This window comes from Marmota marmota, unplaced genomic scaffold (genome assembly GCF_001458135.2).
Source record: "Marmota marmota marmota unplaced genomic scaffold, marMar, whole genome shotgun sequence".
NCBI classification, from domain to species: Eukaryota; Metazoa; Chordata; class Mammalia; order Rodentia; family Sciuridae; genus Marmota; species Marmota marmota.
This window is the reverse complement of record NW_025999943.1, coordinates 10277566-10293199: the sequence shown is the minus strand read 5'-3', so window position 1 is coordinate 10293199 and position 15634 is coordinate 10277566. Positions and strand designations below refer to the sequence as shown.

The 15634-nt window shown below is 37.3% G+C and overlaps 1 protein-coding gene across 2 annotated transcripts in view; it reads right to left on the bottom strand.

The window, feature by feature from the left end:
- Eef1akmt1 (EEF1A lysine methyltransferase 1) overlaps positions 1 to 15250 on the bottom strand; it is a 43752-nt gene extending 28502 nt beyond the window's left edge. Inside the window, exon 1 of one of the 2 annotated variants that reach the window (XM_015499342.2) lies at positions 15098 to 15250. The gene's annotated coding sequence lies outside the window, so the exon portion shown is untranslated. Of the gene's footprint in view, positions 1 to 4030; positions 4207 to 15097 lie in introns of those variants that run through there. The other variant, XM_048801423.1, reaches the window with a different exon arrangement.
- Between the last annotated feature and the right edge of the window lie 384 nt (positions 15251 to 15634).

Below are 15634 nucleotides of genomic sequence, written 5' to 3'. Positions count from 1 at the left end.
GGGGGGAGGGGAAGAAAGTGTTTTTTTGTAGAAAATAACAGCCAAGTACAATGACTTGTTGGGGTACTATCCAGAATCAGCCAAACTGAGATTAAGGCGCTGGCCAAGTCTGTTGAGCCTCCTGACAAAAACTGCAATTTCAAGGGTTTCCCATCAACTTCCTGGCATTGAAGTGTGAGAATATGCATGGAAAACTGCCAACCCAGGAAGCTCAACTAAACTTCAATGTTCAGTTTTTATTGAGATTTTATTATAGGCATGATTTTTTTTATTTTTTTATTGGTTGTTCAAAACATTACAAAGCTCATGACATATCATCTTTCATACATTTGATTCAAGTGGGTTATGAACTCACATTTTTACCCCAAATACAAGTTGCAGAATCACATCGGTTACACATCCACATTTTTACATATTGCCATACTACTGACTGTTGTATTCTGCTATCTTTCCTATCCTCTACTATCCCCCCTCCCCTCCCCTTCCATCTTCTCTCTCTACCCCATCTACTGTAATTCATTTCTCTCCCTTGATTTTTTTTCCCTTTTTCCCCTCACATCCTCTTATATGTAATTTTGTATAACAATGAGGGTCTCCTTCCATTTCCATGCAATTTCCCTTCTCTCTCCCTTTCCCCCCCACCACTCGTCTCTGTTTAATGTTAATCTTTTCCTCATGCTCTTCCTCCCTGCTCTGTTCTTAGTTGCTCTCCTTATATCAAAGAAGACATTTGGCATTTGTTTTTTAGGGATTGGCTAGCTTCACTTAGCATAATTTGCTCTAATGTATAGACATGATTTATGAAATGATTGCCCACCTAGCTGAAGTCAGTCTCCAAATTTACTTCCCTCAAGGTTGAGCTCAGGGTCCTACCCTGAATAACAAAGGTATTCCAAGTGTTTAGAGGTTGCTACCCATGACCCAAGAGAAAGGCCAGACCTCTCTCTGAGTGGAGTCACATTCCTTACTAACACAGGAATCAAACACATTTCTAAACCAAGTTATCTAAGAGCAAAAGATAACATCCAATTTACTTTTTAAAATATTATGTCTAAGCTTCACAGTAAGTGATATGTTGAAAATCAGCAAAGGGCTTCTACAGCAGATCTCTTCCCACTGAAAGGCCTGTGTGCACGTCTGATTGACAGAGTTCAGGGCAAGTGCCTAGGTCTGGACTGCAAGGGAGCTAGGAAAGGAGGACTCAGAATTGAGAAATTCCCAGATTTAGGAGAAGTGTTCAAAAGATGCTGAGCAGTTATTCAAGGTGAGAAATGTCTACTAGATGTTGCTTTTGTTCCCCTAATCAAAATCAAAGAACTAGCTATTCCACATAAGATCCTTAAAACAACCAAAACCTTTTATCTACCAATACTGACAACACAGCATGTTTTCATTAAGTACAGATGTTACCCAAAGCTCTGTCCTTGTCCCCAATGCCAATCCAATAATGAGGATACAGTTTTGAGAAAAGGGAAAAAGAAGTTTTATTGCAAAGGAGAAGCATAGGAGACTTGGGTCCCAGAGGTATAAGTCTGGCCTCAAGGGGAGCAGGGGGCTTTTAAAGAGGTGATTCAAAGGCTATATTCCATGTGTTCTGTCTGGAGTTGTAATTCATTTGTTAATTCGGGAGACTGTCATTTCTGGAGATCTGGTGCCATTCCCAAAGTCTGAATTACTTGTTCCTGTGTGTGTGTGCTCAAGGACAGATAACCCTGCCTAGAATGGGGAATAAAGGTAATTCTGCTTTCCTTGAGATTAGGGAGGGGGAGAAATTAGGGAGGAGCAGGGAGAGAGGAAGAGAAAGAAACATGTCTCTTTAAAAAATAAGTCTCAGTGGCAGGACAGCAAGGGCTATATAGTCAAAGAATAAAGGAGACCACAGTTATACAAAGAGCTTGTTAGTTCTTTCTTTCTTCATCAAAGACCTACCATGTAAAAGATGGCTAATAAGCATCTAGCAGTACAAGTTAATCTAAAAATACAAACAAACCCTCTATGATTAAGCAGTTTCCTTTCTTGGAGAGGGTGGAACAAAATAAAAAACACACAAAATATGATTAATGTAAATTTCAAAAATGAGTAAAACTAAACAATATTGCTTAAGGATGCATATAACCTTCTATTTATCAAAGATAGTAATTTTGTTATAATAAAAGATCTCTCCAAATAGAAAATTCCACTCTGAGAAGACTCACTGGTGAACTTTATCAAATATTTAAAGAGAAATGATGGTAATTTTATGGAAACTTTTCCAGAAAGCAAAGGAGAAAGGAATACTTCCCAACTTGTTTTATGAAACCAGCATAAAACTAATGTGAAAACTTGCCAACCATGATAAGAAAATAAAATTACAGATTAAATAAATATTATAGGAGTTTTGAACTGAACTATATTAGGCCCCAATAGACCAAAATAAAAATGGAATCACTAATATTAAAGTTCTTTATAACCAAATCAAAACTGAAGTTCTTATCTAACCTTAGAGAAATCAGAAGAACAAAAGATAACAGCCAAGTTTTCTAAACAAGTCAGTTTTAATAGGCATGAATGAACTTAAAAAATTCATATAAAATAACATCAGTAAACTGATGTTAACCAGTTATTTTTCTATTGTTCTGTTTTCCCTATATCTGCCTTATAAGGAAAGTAATTTGAAATGACTAATCTTTTTTTTCTGCTTTCTTTAACCCTTATTTGTCTATAAAACCTTCCTCTGCTTGCCTCATTTGAACGCTTCTTCTATTTTATGGAATAAAGTGTTACCTGATTCTAAAGTCACAACTATAGTCAATTAAGATCTTGTTTTTTTTGTTGTTGTTGTTATTGTTGTTGTTTGTTTGTCTTTTGATACTAGGGATTAAACCCAGGGTGCTTTATCACTAAACTACATCTCCAGCCCTTTTGATTTTTTTTTTTTTTTTTTAATTTTAAGACAGGGTCTCACTAAGTTGCTGAGGGCCTGTCTAAGTGGTTGAGTCTGGCTTTAAACTTGCAATCCTCCTGCCTCAGCCTCCTAAGCCACAGGCATATACACAGCACCTGGCTCAAGATCTTTAAACTAAATTGATTGTAATTTTATCCTTCAGCAAGATCAATATTCCACATGAATACAGAAGCAAAAATTTGTTGTACTATATAGTAACAAATTGACTTCAACAACATATAAAATTGATGATACACGGTTTATCTCAGGAATACAAGGATGGTTTAAGTTGAAAATATTTACTACCTGGGCCTTTACAGAGTTTGCTGACCCCTGGTTAAGCCAAGTATGGTGGTGCACACCTCCAGCTCTACAGAAAGCTGAGGCAGGAAGATCATGAGTTGAATGCCAGCCTAGGTAACTTAGCGAGACCTCATATCAAAATAAAAATTAAAAGGGTTGAGTATGTAACTTAGTGGTAGAGTACCCCTGGGTTCAATCCCCAATACCACAAAAAATAAATGAGTAAATAAATAAATGAGAGAGAAAAGCCTATCATCATTCACACAGATAGTGCAAAAGTATTTAACAAAATTCAGCATCTACCCATGTTAAAAACTGAGCAAACTAGGTAGAAAAGGAAACTGCCTCAATCTGAAAAAGGGCAACTACAAAAAAACCCATAAAAGTGCCATTAAACTTAATTTAACTCTGTCAAAGTATTTCTACACAATGGGAGAAAGCATAAGACTGGAAAGAAAAAATTGTCCCTAGTTACATAATTATAAATAAAGTTTTATTTATGTATATGTGAAACAAATCATGGCATCTAAACCATTTATCAATATTTTGTCTAGCTTAATACAGGAAACATTGTTTCAAGTAAAAATAGATTAAAAAAAGTTAATCAGAATAATGGCAAATTTCACAGACAAAATACTGAGGAAACACTGCCCTCATCCAGGTGATCAAGGTCAACACCAGTAGGATGTCACGTTGATAATATATACCCTATATGTTATGATAAGAATGGTACCTCACTCCATATTCTTCCTCCTGAAAAGCCCTAGTTAAGAGACATTTACAAAATATATAACCAGTACTCACTGTGAGGTCACTGTTATGGCTTGAATCATTGTTATGTTTGTCCCTCAAAGGCTCACATGTCGGGGGCTTGATCCTCAGTGCAGCAATGTTCAGAGGTAGGGCTTTGAAGTGATTGAATGATTCATCTATGAATCCATTGATGGATTTGTAGCTGAATGGACTACTGGGAGACGATGGAAACATGAGCCAGAACCTAGTTGAAAAAAGCAGGTCCTTGGGCTGTACTACTGGGGCCTATGACACTTTTCTCTTTCTCTGCTTCCTAACTGCCATGAGTTGAGCAGTTGTGCTCACCATGAGAACAGCAATGGGGCCAATATGGACTGAAACATCTAAAACCATGAGCCAAAACACATCTCTTCTCCTTTAAGTAGTTTTTCTCAGGTATTTCATCATATCAAAAACACAGACAGCCAGGCAGAATGGCACATGCCCACAGTCCCAACTACCTGGGAGGCTGAGGTAGGAGGAGCATCTGAACTAAGGAGTGCTAAAATTTAACTGTTCATCCATTGAAAAATATTGGGACTATGTCCAGTATTTGGCTACTATAAATAGAGCTGGTAAGATGAACATGTATACTGGTTTTAATTTTTTCTGCATTAATAAAAGTAAATAAAAATAATGACAATATATTAATACTTAATGACAGTACTGGAAATTAATAAAGTAAATAATTAAATAAAAATAAAGGCAATACTGATGAGAACGTAATGATGGTATACTTTTTAATTTGGGTAACAATTTAGATTGGCATTATCTTTTGAAAATGAACTTGACAATTTGAAAAACATTGAAAAAAATTCCTACTTTCTTACCCAATTTTCATTCATAAGCCTTCTATTTTATAATAAGAATAGATTCACAGAAAGTTGCAAAAATTCTACAGAGAGGTCTCATGTACACTTCATCAAATCTTCCCCAATGTTAACAATTTAGATAACTATAGTGAAATGTCAGAACCAGAAACTGATATTGATATAACCCGTAGGATTCATTGAATTCACAAGTTTCACAGCACTCAATTGTCTCTGGGTATAGCTCTATATAATGCTAACACATGTGTAGATTCGTGAAACCACAATTATAGAGACAATACAGAATATACCAGCACTACAGAGATTAGTTGATGAACCCTTCAGAGCCATATCTACCTTCCCTTGCCTCAACCTCCATTCCTAACTCCTTTGAAGCACCAACCTCTTCTTTTTTTGAGTGTTTTCTATTTTATTAAGAGTATGTTTATGCATATATAGATGTATATTAAGCAGATATCTTAGTTTTTTTATTTCTTTATCATAGAATATAACATTTATTGACTTAATTTAAGTACTTAAGTGTTATTAAATCTGCATCATAGTAGTCATGGGATATCAGAAGAGTAAGCACTGTTCACCCAAAACAAAGGAGGGTGGGAAGAGTAAGAATAGAAATCCACTGGATCAGACAAAGTGGAAACAAGGGAAGGGACAGGGAGGGGAATAGGAAAGACAGTAGAATTAATCAGTCATAACTTTCCTGGCCTTGTATTTGAATACACAACCAGGTAACTCCACTTCATGTACAACCACAAAAGTGGGATCCTAAATAGAATCGGTTGTACTCCATGTATGTATAATTGCCAAAATACACTCTGCTGTCATGTATAACTAAAAAGAACCAAGGAAAAAACCCCACAACTTTGCCTCCTATTCTGGAGCTGGAATTAGAGTATTTTTAGTTGTAGGCAGAATAGTTACATTGTTAGGCAGAGTTAAAACCTTGTCATTATTTTATTTGAAGATTATGGTTTAAGGAGATGTGATTGGACATCAAGTCAACAAGGGGGGGACTTGTGATGGTGAATCTTCATTGTCAACGTGGTTGGATTGAGAGACACTTAGGAAACGAGTAAAGTGCACTTCAGGGTATGTTTGTGAGGATGTTTCCAGAGACCACTGGCGTATGAGACCACATACTGAGATGGGGACTAGCAACCTCCCTGAATTTAGAGACCAAAGTAGAAGGAGGAGGAAGCCCATCAGCATGTATGCAGACTAGACTGTTCCTGAGTGGGTGCATCCATTTGCACTGCCATTGCCCATGGACATCAGATTCCCATCTTCTTCAACCTTTCCATATGGATCCACACAGTAACTCTCCAGGGAGCTTCCAGGCCTTCAGCTTCAGATTGGGGTAGCATCATTGATCCCTCTTGTTCTGAAGTTCCTGCATCTTGGAGTGAGCAGCTCTCCATCTGGCCTGTAGATGGATATTTGTAGCAATCTAATAAATCCCCTCTTTTTCTCCCATATTTTTATTGTTGTATAATAGTTGTACATAATGATGGGATTTATTGTTACATATTTATACATGCACACCATATAACAATACGATTTGGATAAGTCTCTCCTTATATGTATGTATTCTATTGCTTCAGTTCCTCTAGACAACCCTGACTAACACAGACCCCACAATAATGAACAGGGTCTGTAAGAGAGGAATAAGGGGAATATCATTCCTTTCAGGCTGCTCTGACAAACTACTATAAACTGGGTAGCTTATGAACAACAAAAATTTATTTCTCGAAATCTGTAGGCTGGAGGTCCAAGGTCAGAGGGGCCAGCATGATTGGTTCTGGTGAGGGCCGTCAGCAGATTACAGACTGTCAACTTCTCATTGTATCCTCATGAAGGAGAAAGACAAACAGTATGGATTCCCATTCGTGAAGGCTCCACCTCCAAACATGATCACATAGAGGGTTAGGATTCTATTATATGAACTTGGGAGGATTTAAACCTTCCGACTATAACAGGGAACTGGGATGGGAACTAGAAAACTCCCCTCATTCAGGTACACCGAGCCCTCTGCCCTGTGAACTCTTCCTGGACCCTCCTGCGTTTAGATAGCCAACTTATTAAAGTGGCTCCAGGGAGGCAATTGTGACTGAGATTCCCACAATTAACCTTGTGAGCCTATTGTGTCAATTTGTTCTTACTGTAGTGCATACATTGTTGTCTGAGTGGAGCACAACTTCTCACTCTTGAGCTGCGGAGGGCCAGCATTTTAAGCTACAAATAGTTATTCATAATAGGTTGGCAAACATTTTCAGATTAAGCTAAGTATCAAACTCTGGAATTATGACAGTGAAGCCATCAGCATCTGGATAATCACTGCGCTTGCCTTGTCTTCTGGCTGGGAAGGCCCCAGAGCAAGAACTGTCCTTAGGGGCTGGTGGCCTGAGCTGTTCCCCATGGTAGGCATCTCCTTATCCATTTTCCACCATAGACAATATCCAATCCTCTTCCTCTTGGGCACCTCTAGGGTCGGGAAGCTCATCACCATCCAAGGCAGAATGCGTCTTCTCTGGGCAGTTCTTCTTGTCAGAAGATGTTTTAGGTTACTTAACCCAACCTGCTAGTCTCAGTGTGCTGGCTTTTAATTATGCCAGCAGCATGTAATCATGCAGTCACTCAGCAAACCTTCCAGTTGTCTAGTGGGTGCCAGACCCTTTGCTCAAAGCCAAGAATCCAGAGGAGAAGGAAGCATGACCCCTGTTTGTGAGAAGCTCACCTCCAATTTTAGAAACCAGGAAGTCCAAAATCAGGGTACTAGAATGGTGGAGTTCTGGAAAAGGCTTTCTTCCTGGCTTGTGATAGAGTCTTCTTGCTGTGTCCTCACATGGCAGAGAGGGAGGGGGAAAGAAAGAGGGAGGGGGAAGGAGACAGAGAAAGAGAGCACCAATCTGTTCTTTATTTCAGTAATTTTGTCAGTTTAAGAATTTTATGTAATTGAAATCACACATTATGTAACCTGAGACTGGCTTTTTTTTTTTTTTTTTTTTCATTCAGCACAGTTTAAAATGCATCCAACTTATTTTGTTTATCTACAGTCCATTCCTTTTTATGGCTGAGTGATAATCCATAGTATGGCCACACTTCATTAACCGTTCACCTACTAAAACACACTAAGGTTGTTGACAATTTTGGAGCTTGCTGTCAACAGTTGTGTACAGCAGATTTTTGTGTGGACATAAATTTTCATTCCCTGCTCCTGTCAGTAGCCCTGAAGACTGCTGAGGACACTGGTCCCTTGTCTTCCTGGTAGCTATACTGATTAAAGTTCCTTTCCTACCTTCACTGCTCAACTCTTTGATTAGTATCTTGGAATAAGTGGTAGAATCTAGTTTGTTGGGCCCCCTGGAGCATGCAATTCATTTAAAGCATGCAATTCATTACTTTTAATGTATTCTGAGTTGAACAACCATTCTACAAATTTTAGAACATTTTTACCATTCCTCAAAGAAACCCTCATATCCCTCAGCAGTGGATTCCTGTTTCCCCACCTGTATCAGCCCTAGGCAACCAAATGAATTGTACTTTAAATTTCTGTTTCAGTGTTAAATGTATAACATTTAACATATATAAAAATATTACTGATTTTTATGTTTTATAACCATAATGAATTCACTTATTTTATTAATTCTATGAGTTTCTTCTTAGATTCCTTGGAATTTTAAACTTAGAAAACCATATCTGTTTACTGTATGTCCCTATACATTTGGTTATTCTGCACATAACAATATTCTATATACAAATAAAATGACACAATACGTAGTCTTTTGTGAATGATTCCATGTTTATTCTTTTTAAAAAATGTAAAATTTTTTCTTGAGCGTTTGTGTCATTTTACCCACCTCCAGCAATGTATGAGAGATCAATTCTTCCCAGCCCCTGAACAAGTGCTGGGCCTTGCACATGCTAATCACACTGAGAGATCCAGTTTCTTTATATCTTCACCAGGTTTTGGTATTTATTTGAGCAGTTTTAATAGGTCTGTAGTACTTACTACCTTATGGTAGCTTTAATTTGCATTTCCTGAATACTTAACAACTTTGAACATTTCGTATGTACATTTTTCATCCATTTTACTCTTGGTGAAATATCTGTTCACATCTTTTGTCATAAACTAACTGGATTGTTTGAGCCCTTATTTTGTTGAATTTTAAGATATCTTTTTGCAGTTTTTTTTTAAATATATTTTTAGTTGTACTTGGACACAATATTTTTATTTATTTTTATGTGGTGCTGAGGATCGAACCCAGTGCCTCACACATGCAAGGCGGGCACTCTACCACTGAGCTATAGCCCTAGCCCTAGCCCCAGTTTATGCAGTTTTATATACATTCTAGCTCTGAGTCCTTTGTCAAAAGGGTAGCTTTCAAATATTCCCTCTCCCCTCCTCAATCTGCAGCTTATCTTTTTAAATTGTCAAATTGTCTTCTACAGATACAAAGTTTAACTTTTGGTGAAGTACAATATATCAATGTTTTCTTTTATGGATCTTGTTTTTGGTGCCATCTGAAAAAGACTTACCAAGTACTAGGTTCTCCCGTGACCCAAAATTTTTATATAAAATTTCTTCTAGAAGATTTTGAATTTTATATTTTACATTTAAATCTATGATTCATTTAATTTTTCATATAAGTGTATGCTTTAGGTTGGATTCTTTTCTCCCTTCTTTTGTAATGTCCAGTTGCTTTAGTATCATTTGTTGAAAAAATTATTTCTGAAATTACACTTTGACTTTTGTACAAAATCAGTAGGGTATATTTCTGGGTTCTTTATTCTGTTCTACTCATAAATGTGTCTACTTCTCTTAAAAAAGTTTTAATTATTATAGCCAAATGATAAGTCTTAAATTCAAATAGCATGATTAAGGAATTTTAATTTTCTTACTCAAAATATTTTAATGTTATTTTTCTTATTCAAAACTGCTTCATTTACTTCCTTTGTCTTTCCATATGAAGTTTAGCATGCGCTTACCTATAGATAGACAGAGACACACATACAATCTTGCTAGAAATTTGGAAGGAAATATGCTAAACATATGTACTGACTTAGGGATAACTGACATCTTTTCTCTGTGGTACATATCTGTATTTATTTAGTTCTTCCTTGATTTATTTCATCAACTAATAATTTTGAGTACACAGGCCCCATGTGTTTTGTTAGATTTACAATTATTTCATTTTGGAGGAGCAACTGCAAATGAATTGCACTTTAATTAAATTTCTGTTTCAGTGTTAAGTATTATTTATAAAATTACTTACTGATGTTACTGCTGTTTATGTTTTGTAACCATAACAAATTCACTTATATTAGTTCTGTGAGTTTCTTCAGATTCCTTGGAATTTTAAACTTAGAAAACCACGTTTGTCAACAGAACAGTTTTATTTCTTCCTTTCCTATCATGATGCCATTTATTCCCTTTTCTTGCCTTATTGCACTGGCTAGGACCCCCTATGTTTTAAGAGTGTTAAGAGCAGATATCCCAGATTAGTCTAAATTTTTTGTGTGTGTGGTACTAGGGATGAAACCCAGGACCTTGTGCATGCTAGGCAAATATTCCACCACTGAACTGCATTCCTAACCCTAATCTTGTCGAAGATTTTAAGTGGAAAAACATTGAATCTTTCACCAATAACTATGGTATTGGCTGCTTTCGTAGATGCTCTTTATGTCAAATTGAGGAAGTCCCCTTATTAAGTAGTTTGCTAAGAGTCTATTATGAGTTCAGTTGAATTTTCAAATTTCTTTTCCATATTAATTTATAATCATGTGATTTTTCTTTACCTTATGATATGTTAAATTCATTGATTTTCTTTCTTTCTTAAAAATTTTTTTAGTTGTAGATGGACACAATATCTTTATTTATTTATTTTTATGTGGTGCTGAGGATCGAACCCAGTGCCTCACCCTTGCGAGGCAAGTGCTCTACCACTGAGCCACAGCCCCAACCCCATTTTTCTTTTTTTAAATTCATTGATTTTCTAACAGTGAACCAGTTTTATATTCTTGAAATAAGTCTCACAAGACTATGGCATATAATTCTTTTTATATATGGCTAGATTCTCTTTAGTAATATTTTGTTGAGGAGTTCTGTACTTATGTAAATGAGAGATTTTGGTCTATAGTTTTCTCGTTTTTTGTTTTGGTATCATGGTAATAATACTGGTCTCATCTAATGACATGGAAATCACTCCTATTTTCTGGAAGAGGCTGTGTAGAATTGGTGCTATTTTTCAAATATTTGGTAAAATTTTGCAACAGAATCATCTGCTTTGTTTCCAATTGTGTCCCCATTCCCCAAATTCATACACTGAAGTTCAATGAAATTGTATCTAGAGATATATTCTATGAGGAGTTGATATGTTAAATGAGGTCATACAGGTGGGGCCCTAATTTATTAGAGCCCTGTTATACTATGGATCTGGAATGTCCCCCAAAAGCTCACGTGTTAAAGGATTTGTTCCCAACCAGTAGCAGAATCTAAGAGGTGGCGCTTACGGGAGGAAGTTAGGTCATTGGGGACATGTCATCGAAGGAAATACTGGAAACCAACCCTTCTCTCTTCCTTTCTCTTTCATTTCCCAACTGTCATGAGGTGAGAAGCTTGCTCTACCACATATTCCCCACCATGATGTTCTGCCTCACCAGACCCAAAAGCAACAGGGATAAGCAACCATGGACCAAAACCTCCCAAACCATGAAATCAATTAAAAATCATCTTAAGTTAATTATCTTACATATTTTGTTACAGTAATGGAACACTGTCTAACATGTACCCTTATGAGAAGAGACACCAGAACTGACTTCCTCTCTGATAAGGACACAGTGAAAAGGCAATCATCTACAAGATAGGAAGAAAGCTCTCACCAGGATACCCTAATGACACCTTGATCTTAGGACACTGCAATCAACAGAACTACAAGAAATAAAAAATTGCTGTTTTTAAAGTCATGCTACTTTATTTTGTTACAGCAGCTATAATGGAAAAATATACTATCTAAGGCCTGAAAAATTCTATTTTTTTGAGAGGTTCTTAATTTCATATTCAATTCCTTTAAAACTTATAGAACTATTCACATTACCTATTTCATATTGGTGAGTTTTGGTAGTTTGTAGTTTTTGAAGAATTGGTCAATTTCATCCAAGTTGTTATATTTATGTGTACAGAGATGTTTGTAATGTTCACTTATTGTTTTTCAATGTCTTTAGGATCTTAGCACTCTCCAATTTTATTCCTAATGTCAGGAATTTCTCTTCTATTTTTCTTTTTCAGTCTTACTGTTGCTTTGTCAATTTTATTGATCTTTTCAAATTTTTTAACATTGATTTTTCTCTATTTTTTAATTTTCAATTTCACTGATTTTTGATCTTTATCTCCTCCTTTTTCTTTGTGTTTATTTTGCTCTTTATTTTACATTTTTGAAGTGGGAACTTAAAATACTGATTTGAGAACATTTTTTCTAATATGTTCAGTGCTTCAAATTTTTCTTAATGACATTCCACTAACTGTATACTTTTATCCCCCATTTTCACTCAGTCCAATGTATTATTTATTTATTAGTTGTAGTTGAACACAATACCTTTATTTTATTTTTATGTGATGCTGAGGACTGAACCCAGGGCCTTGCACATGCTTGGTGAGCACTATACCACTGAGCCACAACCCCAGCTCCAGTCCAATGTATTATTTATTTATTTATTTATTTTTAGAAATATTTTTTTAGTTGTAGATGGGCACAGTACCTTTATTTTATTTGTTTATTTTTATGTGGTGCTGGGGATCGAACCCAGTGCCTCACGCATGCTAGGCAAGCACTTCACCACTGAGCCACAACCCCAGCCTCAGTCCAGTGTATTTTAAATTTCTCATTGACCCATAAGTTGTTAGAAGTAGGTTTAGTTTGCAAGTGTTTGCAGATATTTTTCTAACGTATATTGTTTCAATTTTTTAAAAAGTGTTGAAGTCTTTGTTATGACCCAAGATACCATCTATCTTGGTGACTGAAAAGATGTTATATTTTTATGTCACTGGGCAGAGGGTTCTATAAACATGAATAGGTCCTTTAGGTTGATGCTGCTATTAAGTTCTATATCCTTGCTGATTTCTTGAATAATAGTTCTATCAATTGCTGAGAGAGGGAACTGAAGTCCCCACCTATAATTATGGATCGATCTATTTCATCTTTCAGTTCTACCAATTTTTTCTTCATCTTTCATGTCATGAAAACCACTTTTGAGGGGCACTGGGGATTGAACTCATTCAACTACTGAGCCACATCCCCAGCCCTATTTTGTATTTTATTTAGAGACAGGGTCTCACTGAGTTGCTTAGTGCCTCGCCATTGCTGAGGCTGGCTTTGAACTTGCAATCCTCTTGCCTCAGCCTCCTGAGCCGCTGGGATTACAGGCATGCACCATGGCTCCCGGCTCATTTAAACCACTTTTGTTTGGTGACTAGTAGACATTTGGAATTGCTATGTTCTTTGTGTGTGTGTGTGTGTGTGGTGTTTGGGATTAGAACCCAGGGCCCTTGTGCATGTAAGGCAAGCACTCTACCAACTGAGTTATATCCCTAGCCCTGGAATTGCTATGTTCTTGATGAATTAGTCCTTTTATCATTATGTAACATCTCTCATTATTGCTGATGAGTTCTTTTCTCTTAGGTCTAGAATAAAGTACTCATGACTTTAAAAAAGTGTATGGTATATATTTTTCATTCCTTTTACTTTCATTGTTTTTGAAGTAAGTTTCTTATAGACAGCATATAGCTAGGATTTTAAAACAATTTATTCTAAGCTTTGTCTTTTTACGGTATATTTATTTTTTAGTGCATGACTGTTATACATGATAGTGGGATTCGTTTTAACATATTCATAAATGCACATGACAAAGTTTTTTCCATTTCAATCCCCAGTACTATTCCCTTCCCTCCCTTCTTCCATTCCCCTGATTTCCCTCCTCTACTCTATAGGTCTTCCTTCTGTTTACTTTATATATATATATATATATATATATATATATACACACACACACACACATATATATTTTTTTAGTTATAGAATATATATATGTATACATATGTGTGTGTATGTATGTGTGTGTGTATATATATATATATATATATATATATATATATATTTTAGTTGTAGATGAACCTTTGTTTCATTTATGTGTGGTGCTGAGAATCAAACCCAGTGCTTTACACATGCTAGGCAAGTGCTCTCCCACGGAGACACTTCTAATTCTGACATTCTATCTGTTCTAAGTCAGCTTCAGTTGACTGATTTTCTAATCATTTTGTGTTGTATTCTCTTGCTTTGGGCTGTATTCTTTTGCAGGCCTGGTGATTTTTTAAATTGAATGTCAGACATTATGAACTTGTTGTATGGATGATATTTTTGTTTTCTTATAAATTCTATTGGCCTGCGGGATGCAGCTCAGTGGTAGAGCATTTGCCCGGCATGTTCAAGACCCTGGGTTGGAACCCCAGCACCACAAAAATAAATAAATAGATAGATAAATTTTAAAATAATATAGATTCAAAATAAAAAAAAGTTCCATTTATCCTTTTTAACTTAAAAAAAAAAAAAAGGCTTAAGTAAAACTGACATAAGCAAAATGCAGACCATAAAGTTACAATGGTCTGGTATGGATAGCCCATGTAGCCACTTCCCCTACAGCCTTCATATATTACACGTGGCTCACTCCGGGGAAGTCTTCCCTGTTCTGTGTTCATTTCACGGTAGGGTCCTACTATGGTCAAGTTTCAGCCCCTAGCAGGGCACTTGTCTCTGAAGTCCTCAACCACCAGATGATGAAAAGGACGATCGCCCTGAAGTAGTTAGGCTGTGCGTTTCTCAAATTGCATGCATCGAACGTCTGGGATCAAACAAGAAAAGGAACGCGGCCCAGTTCTGCCTGTGCTCAGAAGGGGGACTCCACGGCTGGTCATAACCCGGGAGTTTACAATTACCCCCAGCCTACAGTTTAGTTAACCGTGCCGTCCAAAGCTGGGTTGTAGACGCGCGCTGTCCAGGACGCAGCCCCTGCAGGCACCAGGACCTACCGACCTAACAACCAGGTCCCCATTCTTGGATAGGCTCTAGCTCACCCACTAGGCCTCTCCACCACTACTGCACCAGATAAAAGGTGCGGAACAAACGATAAAAACCAAACCCAGCCCAAAACCCTTCCGAGGCGCTAGGCCACCCCACGTGCACGCCCTCGGTCCACTCACCAGCCACGCGTGCGCAGCCGCCCAGAAGAGCTCGGAGCGCGGCGGGAGCGGGGAGGTGCGGAGCCGCCCGCGCAAGCGCAGACCCCGGCCGAGGCGGGCCTCTTCCGGGAAAATTTCTCCGGCTTGTACTGTCAGCGAGGGCCAGCTCCTGAGGGGAGCCCTTCCGTGAGCTGGTGTCTCAACAGTTGCCTCCAAGAACGGTGGCTCCCCCCCAAAAATCTTTTAAAGTTTTTAGTTAGACTCGAGTTAGGCCCACTAATTTGGCACCGAGAGATTCAGGTTTTCAGAATCCAAGCCTCATCTATCTAGTGTTATAATCGAAACGTATTGAGATTAGTGGCAGGGTTAGGAAAATTTCATCCTCTTCCAGTGCCTTCAGCGTGGAATGCACCGATCGATCAACGTATATTAAAGCAAGCATATAGTCCCATAAATATAATTTTTGTAAACTACACCTAGCAACTACAGTACCTGGCACGTATAAACTATTAGAAGGTCCCCTTTCACCTTGGCAGACTAAGTGACATTTGTTTTACA